Here is a 15,720-nt window from a genome sequence, read left to right as displayed (position 1 = left end):
ACGGTGGGAGCGTGAGTACAATGCAACCGGCCCTTTCAGCTGCATTGTCTACGATGTAGCTCAGAAAGCGTGATTTTACAGATGCTACCAACTCATGCAGCTGTTTTTTCACCATCCTTTCACTGTAGGCGATGTCTTTACTTTTGAACCACTCCTGTGTTTTTCCTTCTTCCAAGCCGTCCTTGGCAATTTCTCTTTTCGCCAGGTATGGTAAGGTGTGTTGTCTAAAACAATGACGCTACCAGCTGGCAACTTCTGCAGAACGTCATTAAATTATCCCTCGAAGCGATTGCCGTCCATTTCTGCGTGGTAGTCGCCTGTTTTTGACCTCGGAATACATCCAAGCAGTTGTCGACGAAGCCATCATCGCAACCGATGTGTGTCACAATCAGGCGCTGGTCTTTTCCAGAAGGCTGTTTCAGCCCCGTCGACAGGGCATTTGCTCGGACATACAGGCGTCCACGCTTCTGCACCATGGTGTCTGTCCACACGATCGACCGAAGGTATCCCGCCGTCACCCATGCCTCATCCAGGAAAATTTTTTGCCCTTCCGCCCGGTAGCACTCCACGCCACGAAGGTAGCGATTCCACCATTCAGCGATGTCATCCCAGTGGATAAGCAGCGAATTGCGGCTCCTCTTCTCGTGCTTGAATCCGATCTCGACGAGCAGGCGACGCACAGTACTCCGCTTCAGTGATGGGAGATCCATACGCTTCGAGAACTAGTTAGTTACCTTCCCACTGTCAGTATCTCGTTGCGGCGAAAGAAATCGTGCACACATGTCCTCAGCGCGCACAACCTGAAGCTGTCATACTTCGTGCTGCGTCTTTTCTCCGCATTTCGTGGGCGCTTTCGCAAGGGCGTCGACAGTGAGCCACCCGAAATATCCGAAGCTTTGACCTCCCTCCTCACCTTGAACACTGTGCTTTCGCTGACACCGAGCATCTCGGCGACAAACTTGGTCGTGTCCTCCACGCTGTGTTTAGTCGCACTGTTACGCCAATACGTGCAGCAGTGGAGGATCATGTTGCGTGAATCGCTGTTCAGGATGTGGCCACTCTTGTTCTTCTTGTTCAGGCTCCTTGGTGGTGTGCACATCGAGGTGACACAAGGCTCGTTCGGCAACAAAGCATCGCATTCCGATGTCATCTCGCTGGGCTCTATGGCGCAAAACTCGCACAGAATGCCTTGCGCGAGATGCCGACATTGCAGGCTTGCAAAAAAAGTGAAAAAAAAAAGCCTATCACATTTCTGAAAATAAGTTTGTGAAAACGTAAAACCAAGAAATATGTAAATTGCATGCTATCTAAAAACCAAGAGTATTTATTCAAAACGATGACTGAAGTATTTTTGTACCTTTTCTGCCTAGGTCGTCTTCTCGCCCCAGGTTTGTAATGGTTGCGATAAATGTATTGTTTTATTAAGTACTTGTTCAATCGCAACTGATTCATTTTAAGCTCGGAAAACAAGTAGTACATGTGCCGTGCGCATATAAACCAGTGCAAAAGCCATGCTGAGCTGCTCTTTCTACTTTTGTCTCTAGAAGCTAAAAAGCAGACGTCGGGCAGCGTTGTAGAAGGCACGGGATTATTTTTCTTTCGCGATCCGGCATGTTCTGTAGCATTCCAATCACGAGAGCCCTACCAAACCAGTCATCAAAATACAAAGCTCTTCATTTATACCGAGAATTACGCATTTTAAAAGCACTATTTTTTGAGCGGGGCTATTTTAGTCGCGGAGGCAATCGGCTGTCGCGCTTGGGTCATCTGGGCGGGGCCTCTTCTTTTTTGTAAAGTTGTACCGGACCATAGGTATGTAGCAAAAGTGGCACATTATGATAAGAGTGTATGACGAACATAAATGATAGGTCATGATATGTGTGTCATGTTGGTCATGAAATAGCCGCCTACATCTTGGTGCTCTCATGGTCGTTTCGTTAACTTGGTATGTAGCAAAATTGGCATATTATGACAAGAGTGCATGATAAACATAAATTATGATCATGACATGAATGTAATGACATGCGTGCCATGTTGGTCATAAAACAGCCGCCTGCGTCTTTATTCTCTCATGGTCGCTTCGTTAACTTGGTATGTACCAAAATTGGCATAGTATGACAAGAGTGCATGATGAACATAAATGATAGATCTTGACATGAATGTCGTGACATGCGTGTCATGTTGGTCATGAAACAGCCGCCTGCGTCTTGATTATATCATGGTCGCTTGGTTAACTTGGTATGTACCACAAATGGCATGATGTCGAACATAAATGATAGGTCGTGACAAGAATGTCATGATATGCGCATAATGTAGGTCATGAAACGGCCGCCTACGTCTTGGTGCTCTCATGGTGGTTTCGTTAACTTGGTATCTAGCAAAATTGGCATAGTGTGACAACTGTGTATGTGGAACATAAATGACAGGTCATGACATCAATGCAATGACATGCGTGTCATGTAGGTCATGAAACAGCCGCCTGCGTCTTGGTGCTGTCATGGTCGTTTCGTAAACTTCGTAGGCTCCCCACACACCGCTTCGCATAGCATCGATTCCCACACGGCATTGCATCTGCCGGCTTTTTTCAGCGTACTCTGGAGTGAGTCAGGAACTGTGTAGCTCGGTGTAGCGAGAGCCGGTAGATGCGAAGGGGAGAGCGTAATAACTGCGGATGACGCGTCCGGGTGGCAGAGTGCGTATTGCACTCCGAGAGGTAGTAAACCGCGCTGGGTGGGGCATTCTGGCGGCAGTAGGGGCAGATGGGCGTCAGTGCAGGCGGTGGATCTTCGTTGTATCAGAGGTCTAGTTGTCTGCACGTGGCCTCCGTCCACACTCCATAATCAAAATCCACGAAATTATTTGTCGCAGGAAATACAAGGCAACATACAGTGGATATGACGTATGCGATACCCATTCACTAAATCGGACGCATCAAAATGTTAATGTTGAGCAGTAAAAATGTTAATCGTTTTCAGGGAGCCTGTGGTCCTCTACGGCCTTTCTCTTCTATGATAACCCCAAACACAAGACGGGTGAGTAGCCACTGCTCAACCCTCCGATTCCGAGGACGCGTCCAGCAGCAGCCGTGACAGAGGAGAAATGCGAGGGATGCGTCTACTGTGCGATCAAAGTGCACGTTAAACATCCCTAGGTGACCTATATTAAATTAGCCTGAGCCATCCACTACGACCTACCTCATAGCCTTAGTCGCTTCGGGACGTCAAAAATGTTAAACGCCCCAAACAAAATCAGTAGATGCTGGCGTACATTGGAGTTAAACGACTGCATTCGTAAGCCTTAGCGAGCCTCGCAAAAGCTTCAAGAATGTCATAACTGCTGGTAGAGCTCGAAACACGGCCTGAGTAAAGTCGCTTTTATGTCACAAGCCAGCCGCAGATGCGAGCACTTCCGCCGCAAAGCAACACTCCTATGAAATAAAGCGAGCACATTCGAAAAAACGTCAATCTAAACGAGCTAGAAACCGCGCATAGCATGGACACATACGGATGCATATACCGCCTGGGTTACTGCGACGTGAACAGACCATGATGTACCGTCTGTGGCTAGGCGTTGCATTTACGAACTCATATGCCTTCCTTATTGAAATGACCAACAATCCCACGTGCGACACATGCGTCAGCGATGAGATGTTCGCAGACATCTGTGTCTGCCCGCGATATAGTGACCAGAGGCAAGTGATGTGCAGAGTACTGGACCAGTTGGACAATCGTCCACTATCAGAACTAAAAGCTTTAGGTCAGTGCTCCCAAAGAACACCCGCGCTAAAAGCCTTACTCGCGTTCCTAAAGTTCCTGTGGTCTACAGGCCTTCAAGATAGACTTTAAAGGGCTCCTCACCAGGTCTGGCTATCTTGAGCTGACAAGCGCAGAGCATACAATGCGCGCTAGCGATCGTGTTTGCAAAGAATTACATCGCTACGCGCTGTGGAAAGGTCTGAAATTTCAATCCGAATGCCGTTTTCCCTTTCCCTTGCGGCCGCTGCGCTCCAAGCCGCAGGGTGATGTACTCGCGTCCCTGCGCCTACAAACTCGGGTCCGCAGTGTGACGTCGCTCGTGGTGACACGTGACTTCGAGAATTGTTCATGGCACCATCTGTTATTTGTATGATCTGTTGCTCGAATTGACAAATTGAAGTTTAGAGAAATAATAAAACACACAAACACAATGTCTGCGTTTTTTTGTTTTACTTCGCACGGAAGCAAGAGAGATGGGGGTACTTGCGCTTCATCTGCTTGTTCGCACAGTCGTGCAGTCACGTGCGCAGGTACCGAAACTATGCCATTTTCTACTGTGTTCCAGCGCCGTGAGCATGCTCTGCGATCCGCTTTTTCTGCCTCAGTATTCGTGTAGCACTGAATTACACCGCTAGTCATGTATCTTTATGCACAGCGCGCAAAATCGTGCGCTGCGCGAACGAGACAACAGCTCGCGCGCGACGCCGTCAGCGGAAGTGTGCAGCGCCGAAAAATATAGCGAGGAGAAAAAAATGGAGGCGGGGTCTATGACGTATGCGTCACGCGATCCTCAAGGTTCAGTATGGGCGAACGCAGAGAAGGAATTTCGCTTGCGGAGGCCAGTCGGGGCGAGTGGAGAGAGCGTCTTGCTCGGCAGTGGAGCCCGCCTGCTGAAATAATGGGTTCGCGGCACTGAAATATTTCTCGTTATGCTCTAGCGGTCGTGACAACCAGGGCAACACTGTTTGTTCAGCATCACTCAAGACCACCTCGGCGGGTGACGCAGAAGAGGCCGCTATTGCACTCGCATCGGGGCTGCGTGATTGCGATGTCTTCATTAGTGACTCTAAGACTGCTATCCGGAACTTCAGTAGCGGCTACATTAACAACCTCGCGCACTCTCTACTTGTCGTGCACCCACCAGAAAACGACATCGCTCTCGTCTGGACTCCAGCACATCAAGGACTCCAAGGCAACGAAATGTCTCATGCTGCTGCTGGAGGATTCACGGACCGAGTGGGCGCAAATTTGGGCCGAACTCTAGAACCCAATAACTTCCAAAAACACCAATAAAGCTACACTCGTCACATTCCATGGAATTTGCACACATTATAGACACCAACACCTAATGTATCCACCTCTCTCTGTGCCTAGAACGCGTCAGAGAGAAATACTGTGGCGCCGCCTACAAACTCGCACTTTTCTTACTCCGCACACTTTGCACTTATTCTTTCCCATCACATACCCGACACCCAAGCGTTGCTTTTGCCCTTTCCCAATAGCAGATCCCTCCCATATCATGTGGCAATGCCCCATCAAAACTCCCCCCCCGAACCCTCAAAGCATTAATTAGTAGCGAGGAGCTGTGGGAGACAGCCCTGCGCAGCTCCGATCCCACCCTGCAGGACTGAGTCCTAAGGTAGGCTGAGGAGGTAGCGGAGTCCTACCACGACTGGCCGACGGACGTCTAGCCACATAATGTGGTGGCGGACGCCTGCTGGGACTGGAGTACATAGACTTCCCTCTCTCCCACCTGGCTCCACCCCTCTCTTAAAAGGGAAATAAGGTTAATTAAGTAATTAAGTAATTAATTCTATGTCGGCTATTAATTAGCTGCTTTGAAGAATATTTGCGACAGAACGCTCGCTAGAGGACATTTAACAACTTCCAGTCTGTAACCAAAATTTGCTATGGGGCCTGGTGAGGGGCCCTTTAAGAACGCCGCCCACTACGGCTCTATAATGTACTCGGTTTGTTTATGCTCGTCTCTCCTTCTCTCTGCCTCTCTCTCCCACTTCCACTCTCTTTCTCTTTTATCCCCGTACTCCCTCCCCCCGTGCAGGGCAGCCAACCGGAGCTACCTCTGGTTGACCTCCCTGCCTTTACGTGAATTATTTTCTCTCGTTAAAGAGGCAGGCGTAACCTAGGTTCAAAAGAAGAGGTAACGAAGAACGGTGGCACTTCATACAGCCGTGCGGTTTTTGCAACCTCCTTGAAGTCAGACCGCCAGATCCTATGCATCCAGAATTTTCTTCTTTCTGCATTGCGCTCGCCGGATGGTAAACAAAAAAGCATTTATTTCTCGCCTTGTCGATTGCGCCAACCGAAGGCGCAGCAGCACGACATCACAATAAAGTCCTTGTACCTAACATATTTGATCTGGTCCGCTTACACAGTCGATTAATACGTTTGCACGTGCAGCACTTTCGTCGCACTGGTCTGAAAATGGCGATCGGAGCGTGCTGGAAAGAAAAAAAATATACAAAAGCGCAACGTGTACTTCCATGACACAAATGGGGGAGCAGAGGAGGCTGGGGCGACGGGAGGCGGCGGGGAGGAAACGCTGGGGGGAACGCGCTGGCGGAGATATCTAAATATGGCATTACTTTTGAAAGATAGATGGGTTTAGCTTTATGCTTAACTAATGGCTAGTAAGTAGGCATAGAAAGGTTAGAAAGGTTTGCTTTATTAAAAAAAGAATATTGCTACTGATGAAGTATATTTGTTGCAGTGAGGATATTAAAGCATAATAATTTGTACTATTACTGAGTATTTCCGTAGAAAACAAGGTCTGAAGCCTGGACGCCCATAAGGTTAGTAAAGACGCAAGTACTCAAGTGTTTTGCGGTCCAACTGAGTCGGCGTCTATGGGCGACGGCGTTTCTGGCGCGTTCTTAGGGCTTTTTCGAAGCAGATTCCCAACTGTCAGCGCTCGGTGGCACTGCGGCGGCTCAGGCTGTAGGACTAACACGGCGTAACATGGTCGAAGGCCCCGGCGAAATTCCAATAAAGCTAACCAAACAATATCGACATGTTTGCACAGCGCAAAAGACGAGGACTGAAGGAAGTCAGTGCCTGTGTTGTGTTCTTCCTTCAGTCCTCGTCTTTTGCGCTGTGCAAACATGTCGATATTGAATCACCAACTCGCCCAAGCTTCCACTTAACCAAACAGCTGGGTCTAAAGAGCACGGCACTTGCTGACTGATCATGGTGGCGTGAGAGCAATATGAACCTCACCTTCAAAGGCAAAGGTGTTAATGATTAGACGAGCTCGTAAAAGGCAGTTACAGTAACGTCGGTGATACATAGAATGGCAATGCAAGCCGTAAAATTACAAATCTACAAGTGGATGGAGAAAATGATATACTGGGGGAACAAAAGAATGAATTCAGACCAGGCGGACGCTTAGAGATGTTTGTACTAACTTGTCTGTACTAATGACTTGTAATGACTACTAATGACTCTGAAATGACAAATATATCTAACCACGGCTTGTACGGGCCATAATTGATTACAAATGTCTAAAACTACTTACTAGTGAGCAGTAATGACTAATAATGACTGAAATGACTTGTAATGACTAGTAATTACTATGAAATGACCAATATGTCTAACCACTTGTAACGACAACAATTGATTAGAAATGACTAAATATGCTTATTAATGACCGGTAATAACTAACAATGACTGAAATGACTTGTAATCACTACTAATGACTACGAAATGACCAATATGTTTAACGACGAATTGTAACGTCTACAATTGATTAGAAATGACTAAAAATGACACCTCTCAGAGTACGATCGGCGTCGGCGAAAAGGGCAACCTACCTCCAGATTGGTGGGACCTGATGTCAGTGGCCTGCTGATACCGGATTTGTGCGACCTGATGTCATCGGCCTCCTGACACCGGATTGGGGGAAGTGACTAAACAATGATCACGCCAGGCATAAAAGGAGCTACGGACGGTGGGAGTGACGGCGACTACAACTTCACCATCAATTTTTCTGTATTTCCTTGCATTTTCTTGTACTTGTGTAAATATATACATGTTTGTCCAACGTCCTGAATATCGGACCCAGCCTCACGTTCACTTACCCCTCCACGAGGAAAGAGCATCCCACGTCTTCGAACCCCCGTCCTAACAATGATAAGACGAAGAAGAGCAGGCTTTCGCCGTTCACCTTTTAACAGCAATCTGCTGGTTCTGACAACAACTTTGCTTTCTTGTGGCTAATACAAACTTGCTGAGCTACAGTAATCAGAAAAGATGTTGTAATAATTTCAGCTCTGTACAAAGATAAAAGGAATTCTCCTAGTCTCTACATCCGCATATCTTTGTCAAGCGCGCTGATAACAGTAAAAGATGTCGCAATTTCGCCCGAAAGGCGAAGCAGCGATTGAGACAGCAAATTACCAGACAGCTATAGTTAAGCAGCTCTACGTGTCATCGCCTATGTACATTACAGTAAACCTTCGCTTCCTTGTTAAATTGGCAAACTTGGCGTCGTGCGCAAAGCCAAACATTAACACATCTCACTGACGGTAAACTCACTGTAGCAACGCTGGCGTGAAGAAGCAAAGCAGCAGCAACAAGCGATCGCTTCTTGCTGCTTCCAGCCACAATGCGTTTCCAGAGCCAAGTTTATGCGACCTTCGACACTACCTACACCTGCGCGGGAACAGCCGCTCACGAAGGCACAACACACCGTGGCGCACGTTCGTATCAGCGGAATATCGTCAAGAGTGTCCCTACAATTTCTATCGCAATAATAAAAAAAATCCGGTGGATGTCGACATACAGTTTCACTAGAGAGAGAGAGAGCGAATATAATTTATTGATAGGAAAGACAGAGAGGTTGGCCTGAGCTAGTGCGCTCTAGTCTGCTACTCCGCACTGGGGAAGAGGAAAGGGGAGTGAAAGTACTGGGATGGATGATGATGATAAGAGAAGTGGTGAGTGCTTATGTAGAAGAGACAGTTGCCTCGCTAGAGCCGCTCGTCGAGCTTGGTGTCCTGCAGAAACTTTAACAACACTTTAGTTGCGCGTATTGAAGTTGCAATGTCAGGCCATGCGCCGAGGATAGCTTCCTCCGACAGTGGTTGCCTGCCAACGCTGCCTAGGAAACTTTCTACCGTCCTTCGCTACAGCATATATGCTGGGCAATCGCACAGTATGTGTTCCAGTGTTTCAGGCATCTGGCAGTGTTCACAATCAGGGCTGTTCGATTGGCCGATGAGGTGCGCGTAGCGACGGGTGAAAGCAACGCCGAGCCGAATCCTGTGTAGCAATGACGTTTTGCTCCGTGTAAGCTTCGGGGGCAAACAGAATTTATCTTCTGGGTCGATCATATGTAGGCGTCTGCGAATGTTGTTATCGTGGACACGGTTTCACTAAGAATACAATGACAATAAGGGGATGCAACAGTCTCGTAATCTTGTCCATCGCGTTGAGCACACATGTCAGCACATACGCTCGCCCAAGTGATAGAAAATGCGAAAGAAAACTGAAGCAGCACGATTGGTCAGCTGCCCTGTGTGAGAGGTGCTCCCAATGAAATACAAATGCAAACAACAACAACAACAACGACGACGACGGCGACGACGACGACGACATCAATGTTTATTACATGCAATCATGTCGCAGTTACAAATCCAATAGTTACAATAGTTCTGTTATTCGGCCCTTCCGCAGTTTTACGCTTGCTCTAGCTATCACGGTTACGCAAAGAAAGCTCAAACAGTAGACGAAACATAAGTGACACGGTAAATCACCTGACTGAAATTTAATCAACAGTCATCAGAGACAAACGTTCTCCATTAATAAAAAATTTAATTATTGAGTTTTACGTGCCAAAAACACGCTCTTATTATGAGACACCCCAGTGGGGGGCTCCGGAATAATTTGGACCACCTAGGCTTCTTAACGTGCACCTAAATCTAAGTGCACGAGCGTTTTCGCATTTCGCTCCCATCAAAATGCGGGCGCCGTGGCCGGGCCTCCATTACTAAAGATACGACAACTGCGAAGGAGCAATAGTCTAATGAGCGTCAACGCTTCGATCATTACAGACAGCTAAGACGTAAGCGTGAGCTCCCCATCATACTAGCATGCACCCGAGAACGTGTAAATAAGCAGCATTTTCACAACTGCCCAAAAGTTTCGTTATCTCCAGAAACGCAAGTATACGGCATTCTTCGGCATGAGCAATATACCGGCCTAGAGGTAACGTGCGAACTCAGCAGCTTGGCCTCCCAACCATCACGTGCAGAAAGCGCTCGGATCATGGTGCAAGTACTTACAAAAGTTATACGAACCTTACGTTGTTTTATGATTGCTCTCGCAATCGCGCAGTCGCGCAAAGGAAACTCACACAGTAGACGAAGCTTGAGCGACACGCTTAACTAGCGAAGTCATAAATATATGACAGCGTTCGAACGAGCAATAGTCTAATAAGCAGCGTAAACGTTTCCATCGTAGCAGACAGCTGAGACTTAAAATCTTGACCTCACTATCATACTAGCACGCACCCGACAACGTGTTAATAAGCAACAGTTCACAAGTAGCCCAACAGTTTCGTTATTCCCAGAAACGAACGTGTACGGCATTCTTTGACAGAAACGCGTAGGAAAATTCAGTGGCGCCGCCGGCCAACTATCACGTGCAATCAAGTGCTGCGATCGTGATACAGCTGCCCGAAAATGTTTAGTTATTTGAACCGTACGCCGTTTTACGATCGCTCTCGCAGTCGCAGTTAGGCAAAGAAAACTCAAACGGCAGACGAAGCTCAAGAGCCACGGTTAATCAGTGAGGACGCGCGCGTGACACAAATTTAGCAGTCAAACGTTCCCATTACTAATACTAAACAATACGACCTCGTTCGAACGAGCTATAGTATAGGTAGCGTAAATATTTCCATCGCTACAAGAAGCTGAGACCTAAGCTTGATCTTATTACCATGATAATAACATGCATCCGACCACATGCCAATAGGCAGCAGCCCAATAAATCGCCCAAAAGTTTATTTATTTCGAATAATGCGCGCGGCACTGTTTGGCACGAATATACCAGCCGTAAAGACAAGCGTGGCAAAGTTCAGCAGTGCGGCCAGCCAGTTAACCATTACCTGCAACAAGTGCTTCGATCATGATACAGATGCCTACATATATATTCCATATCCCAAGTTCACGTACAAACGTGTGCGCTTATTCCTTCATTCTGTTGTGCCCGTACAACCAGCCCGGATTCCGAATCTACAAGATGCAGAATTTATCCTGCGAACGCCCTTTGGACAAACCCGGGGCCACGCCGAAAGGCACAGCGCCCTAACGCTCCCTTGACAAGTCAAGATGCTGCGCCGCCAGGCAGCGGCGTCCTGTGGAGGAGCATCGGCGAACGACAAGTCCAAACGTGCAACAAAGTGCTAGACAGCCCGGCGCCGTATTTCCTTTCCCCTGGAGGTCACCGGGCGCGGCAAACTTGAAGCGGGTGGCCAGCGCGGTCGCTGGTTGGACCTTTCGGACGACCGTCGAGTGCTGGCTTTGTATTGGGCCGTTTGAGTGACAATCGTTTCTCGGGGCTTTATAAGCCCCAACACCGCCGCCTGGAGAACCGGATCCGCCAAACCACCGTGAGCCGAGTGCCGCTCTCGAGTGGAGTGAGCTGTATTACGCGTTGGAGTCTCGCCGGACGTCGCCGTGCGGGAACAGTCACGTTTACTGTTAGCTCTCGGCCCCCGTGCCGATCCGATCTTGTCCTGTATAATGACCTGTATAGTGTATAAAATCCCTTTTGTTATTCTCACCGCCGCCTGACTCGGAGTCTTCGCTACCGACTAGAGAGCTGGCAACGCTCTGTCACGAAACGGGTGACGAGCGCTACGGGACCACCTCAAGGTCGCAACAATTCCAAGGAAATCGACAACCTGTTTTACTATATTTCAGAACCACGATTTCCAGTTATTGTATAGAGTCCCCCTCCTCTTTGTAACGCCCAACGTGACATTCAGATTATTGAAATAAATAAATAAATGAAATTCAGTTAATCAATCTTTACGCAGTTTTTTACGATTGCTATCGCGATCGTTACACAAATAAAACGTCAATGGCAGACGAAGCTTAAGCGACACGGTTAATCACTACGAGCGCGCGACAGAGTCAACTCTGACAAACTTTCCTAATAAAATGAAATGCGACCACATGCGAACGAGCTAATCAGCGCACACGTTTCGTCGTTACAGAGCTGAAACGTGCAGTTGACCTTAACACCATACTAGCAAGCATTCGTTCACGTGTAACAAGTCGCCCAAAGTTTTCGCCATTACGACAAGGTGGACAACACTGTTAGCCAAAAACAATACCAGCCCTAAATACACGCGTGATTAAATTGACCAGCGCAACCTGCCATCACGGGCAGCAAATTGTCAGGTCGCGATACAAACGCCAACAAAAGTTCTGTTATTCCGAACGTACTCAGTTTTACGACTACTTTGGCAATCGCGGTTACGCAAACCAAAAGACCAACAGCACACATACCGAAGTTTAAGCGACATGGTTATCACTAAAAGCACGTGACAGAAACACTAAACTAAGAAAAAGTTTCACTAGTATACGTACTAAAAATACGACCATGTGCGAACGAGCAAGTGACAGACAGCTGACGTGCATAATCTTCACTTGATGTCACCACCATACTAGGATCCGATCACGTGTAAGTAAGCAGAAGCCTAACAAATCACCCAAAGGTGTCGTTATTCGAAGGAACGTGCATGGCACTGTTTGGCAAGAACAATATAGCTGCCCTAAAGACAGGCGTGTTAAAATTCAACAGCGTGACCGGCCATAATGCGCAGCAAGTGCCCCGACCGCGATACAAATGCACACAAAATTTCAGCTATTTCAACCTTACACAGTTGTACGATTGCTCTCGCAATCGCGGTTACGCAAACAAAAAGCAAACGAAGCTCAAGCAAGGCTATTCCGGACAGTGCGTGTCGAGCATAGTTATTATCATTAATATCAGTTTTGTTATTATTCGCCACCGTTCAGGAAAGACACAACGATAACACTCGCGGACCCATCCTGTGGGCTACATGGGAGTTAACGGTTCTAAAGTTTCCAATTAAGAAATTTCTTTTTGGCGGACCTCAGTGCTGTGAAGAAACAACATAGGACAGAGTAAGCTCGGAAGTTTGCAGAAAAGCAGTACGATGCGACCAAACGCAGGACAACGGATGGTCAATCACCGATTGATGTTATCGTCGCCGCAAACCATGGGGATGTACATTGCCCGTCATTCGATTACGCGCAGACACGACCGACACTTCAATTGGAAAATATTGAAGCGCTGCTAACAGAAAAAAACTGACTTCGTGAACTGCACTTACATCTTGATAGGCGTAAGACGCACAGGCGCCGCGGAGATGGAGCTCCAAAGCGCACGACAAAACGTTTACGCTGGAACTCATGAGCGCATGACACGACCAAGCGCGGGGCGCTCCAACCTTCAGGCATTCCGAGCCTACAGATAAAGGCGAAGAGATATAATAAAACGGCGGTGTTAAGTGATGTGACCGACCCTGCTCGGTCCTTTGGCAGTGGTTGCGGCCGTTGCAGAGGCTGCACTAATCTGCTTTCTCATGTTCGGAGAGCGTATATATAGGAGCGTAGGACACGAATGATTCATTTACGCCTTGCGGTAGGTGGTAATGCGTGGTCATGCGCACCTTTTCCGGCGCTCTCTGCCTACCACTTTGTGACGTTTCTTCCCGATAAGCTTGTGCAGTTTCAGTCGTTCATTGCAGCCTCTCCATTTATCGTCTGCAATGGAAGTTTGATCCTCATGTTACTGGATGACATGTCTTTTCTGAAGAGCGTGCACTGAAGGCACCCGTGAAAGAGACTTAACATACCGCGATATGATCACGTACTACGTGTTGGATTGTATGTGTTGGTCACACATATGTCCGGTATGGGACGTTCCGTTAAAAACATTCTTCGGACATCCGTAGGATTAAAGTTTTGGTATTTCTTCAGATCCCAGAAGTTCAATCGTGAGGGTGTCCGACGGATGTCTTAAATAGGACATCCCAAAATTAATGTCCTCACGTTATCCACTGGACTTCTGAAACGGGACTTGGACTTTCGGATCTAATCAGGATGTCCAGAGGATATTCGTGGTTCAATGGGCAGTGCTGCCCTTATTCTATTGGAATTTATCTTGGTGACTATTTTATGTAATACTGGGATTAAGCTACATGGGCCAATAATTTTTCAATTCTTTAGGGTCTCTCTTTTTTGGATTAGTATAACGTTTGCATTCTTCCACTTCTCTGGGACCCTTGAAGCGGATAGTGTAAGGATTGGTAGGTCAATCCGACCACTCGTAACCAGTTGTCAAGATTGGAGTCGGGCATGAATTAGATGGTAGCTGGCACATTTCGTCGTCCAACTTATCCACGCTGAGGATGTTGTTGAAGGGAAGGACTGCTTCCCATCGAGAACGAGGAATATGGGTTTATTTACAGTATCTACATAAGGACGTTGCAGTTCATCAGTCTAGCATGACTGCGAGAGGAAGTACACTGAGCAGCCGCACAACAGCGGTTTATAAACACTCGTTCCTCCCTCGATCCCTTGGTGAGCGAAACATTCGACCAGTCATCGTAGACGAGCCGCCTCTTTGCGGGAGGGCTTAGACACACACACACTTCCGCACAGGTTCACGGTCCCCACCGAGGTCAGACGGTCTTCGCAGAACTCGGGGCTTACGTCAAGAAAGGCGCATCTTACTCCCCGAGCTGACCCCCGCAGCGTGGCCGCCGATTCTCGATTGTCTTGCGTCTTGAAAGGCGCGTGGGACGTTGCCGCCAAATACGTTCCCTCGGGAACTCCCCCGCTCGCGGCACACTAGATCGGCGGTGGCGTGTTCAGTCACAAAGCCTGGTTCGTCGAACTCATCTCGGCAATACCGCGACGAAGAGTCGCGGACGCGGCGTATTGTCCTCCGCGCACAGTAGACTTATGGCGTTTTTCACTGGTCGATCTGGAGCGGCCGCCGAAATCCTCGAGCGAGCGCTCGGGTTTCACAAATCCGAATCGGCCAGCGGAGCGCAAAAACGCTCCGCGGCAGATCACACAGGAAGTCTGCGTACACGTTTCACGCGTCGCACGAACCGGTTCCGAAAACCATGCCCGACTTCCGTTCTGTGCGTTTCCACGGCAACCAAACTCGCCGTCCCCCGTGTGTAATTTGACCGTGGCAGTCGCATAGTCCGTCATTTCCATGTCGCGCCCGCAAGGATTGTACATGGACAACGTGCATAGAAGGCTTCGTACAGCACCTGCGTCACTTCGTAATCGCTGTCGTCCGAGCTCTCATCGCTAAACGCGAGCGCTGCAGCAGCACCGAACGCATCCATTTTGCGAAGCACCAGCCGGGTACCGATTTCGCTTGAAGACGGAAGTGACGCGAGCTATTTCCGCCCGAATCCGCGCCTCGGCGGCGGAGCAAGTGAGAGCGATCCGGCGCGGAGCGAGTTGATCCGAAACGACCAGTGTAACGAGCGAACCCGCTCCAGATCGACCAGTGAAATTCGGATTTGTTGCCGCGGAGCAAGAAATCCTGCTCCGAATCGACCAGTGAAAAACGCCATTAGTGACGCCGTTTTGCTAGAAGATGACGGTGGCTTTCCAGGAAAAATCGACGCCGCTCTCGCACCTGGCTGGCAAAACTTGCACCTCAGCAGGCCGTTCTAACAATAGGCACTTTGTATAGAGAGCTCCAGTTCTTGAAGCATTATGTCTCCTCCATCTTTGATTAAATCGACTGTTATTCCATCTTCTCCTGCCGCTTTTCCCCGTTTCACGTCTCGCAACGCCCTTCTAATCTCATCGCTAGTTATACAAGGAGTCTCTGCAACCTGTTCATTACTGTTTCGAATGGAGGTATCGTGGCTTCTGTGGGC

The sequence above is a fragment of the Dermacentor andersoni genome, chromosome 1, assembly GCF_023375885.2.
Source record: "Dermacentor andersoni chromosome 1, qqDerAnde1_hic_scaffold, whole genome shotgun sequence".
NCBI classification, from domain to species: Eukaryota; Metazoa; Arthropoda; class Arachnida; order Ixodida; family Ixodidae; genus Dermacentor; species Dermacentor andersoni.
The sequence above is the reverse complement of the archived record's forward strand: the minus strand, read 5'-3'. Positions refer to the sequence as shown.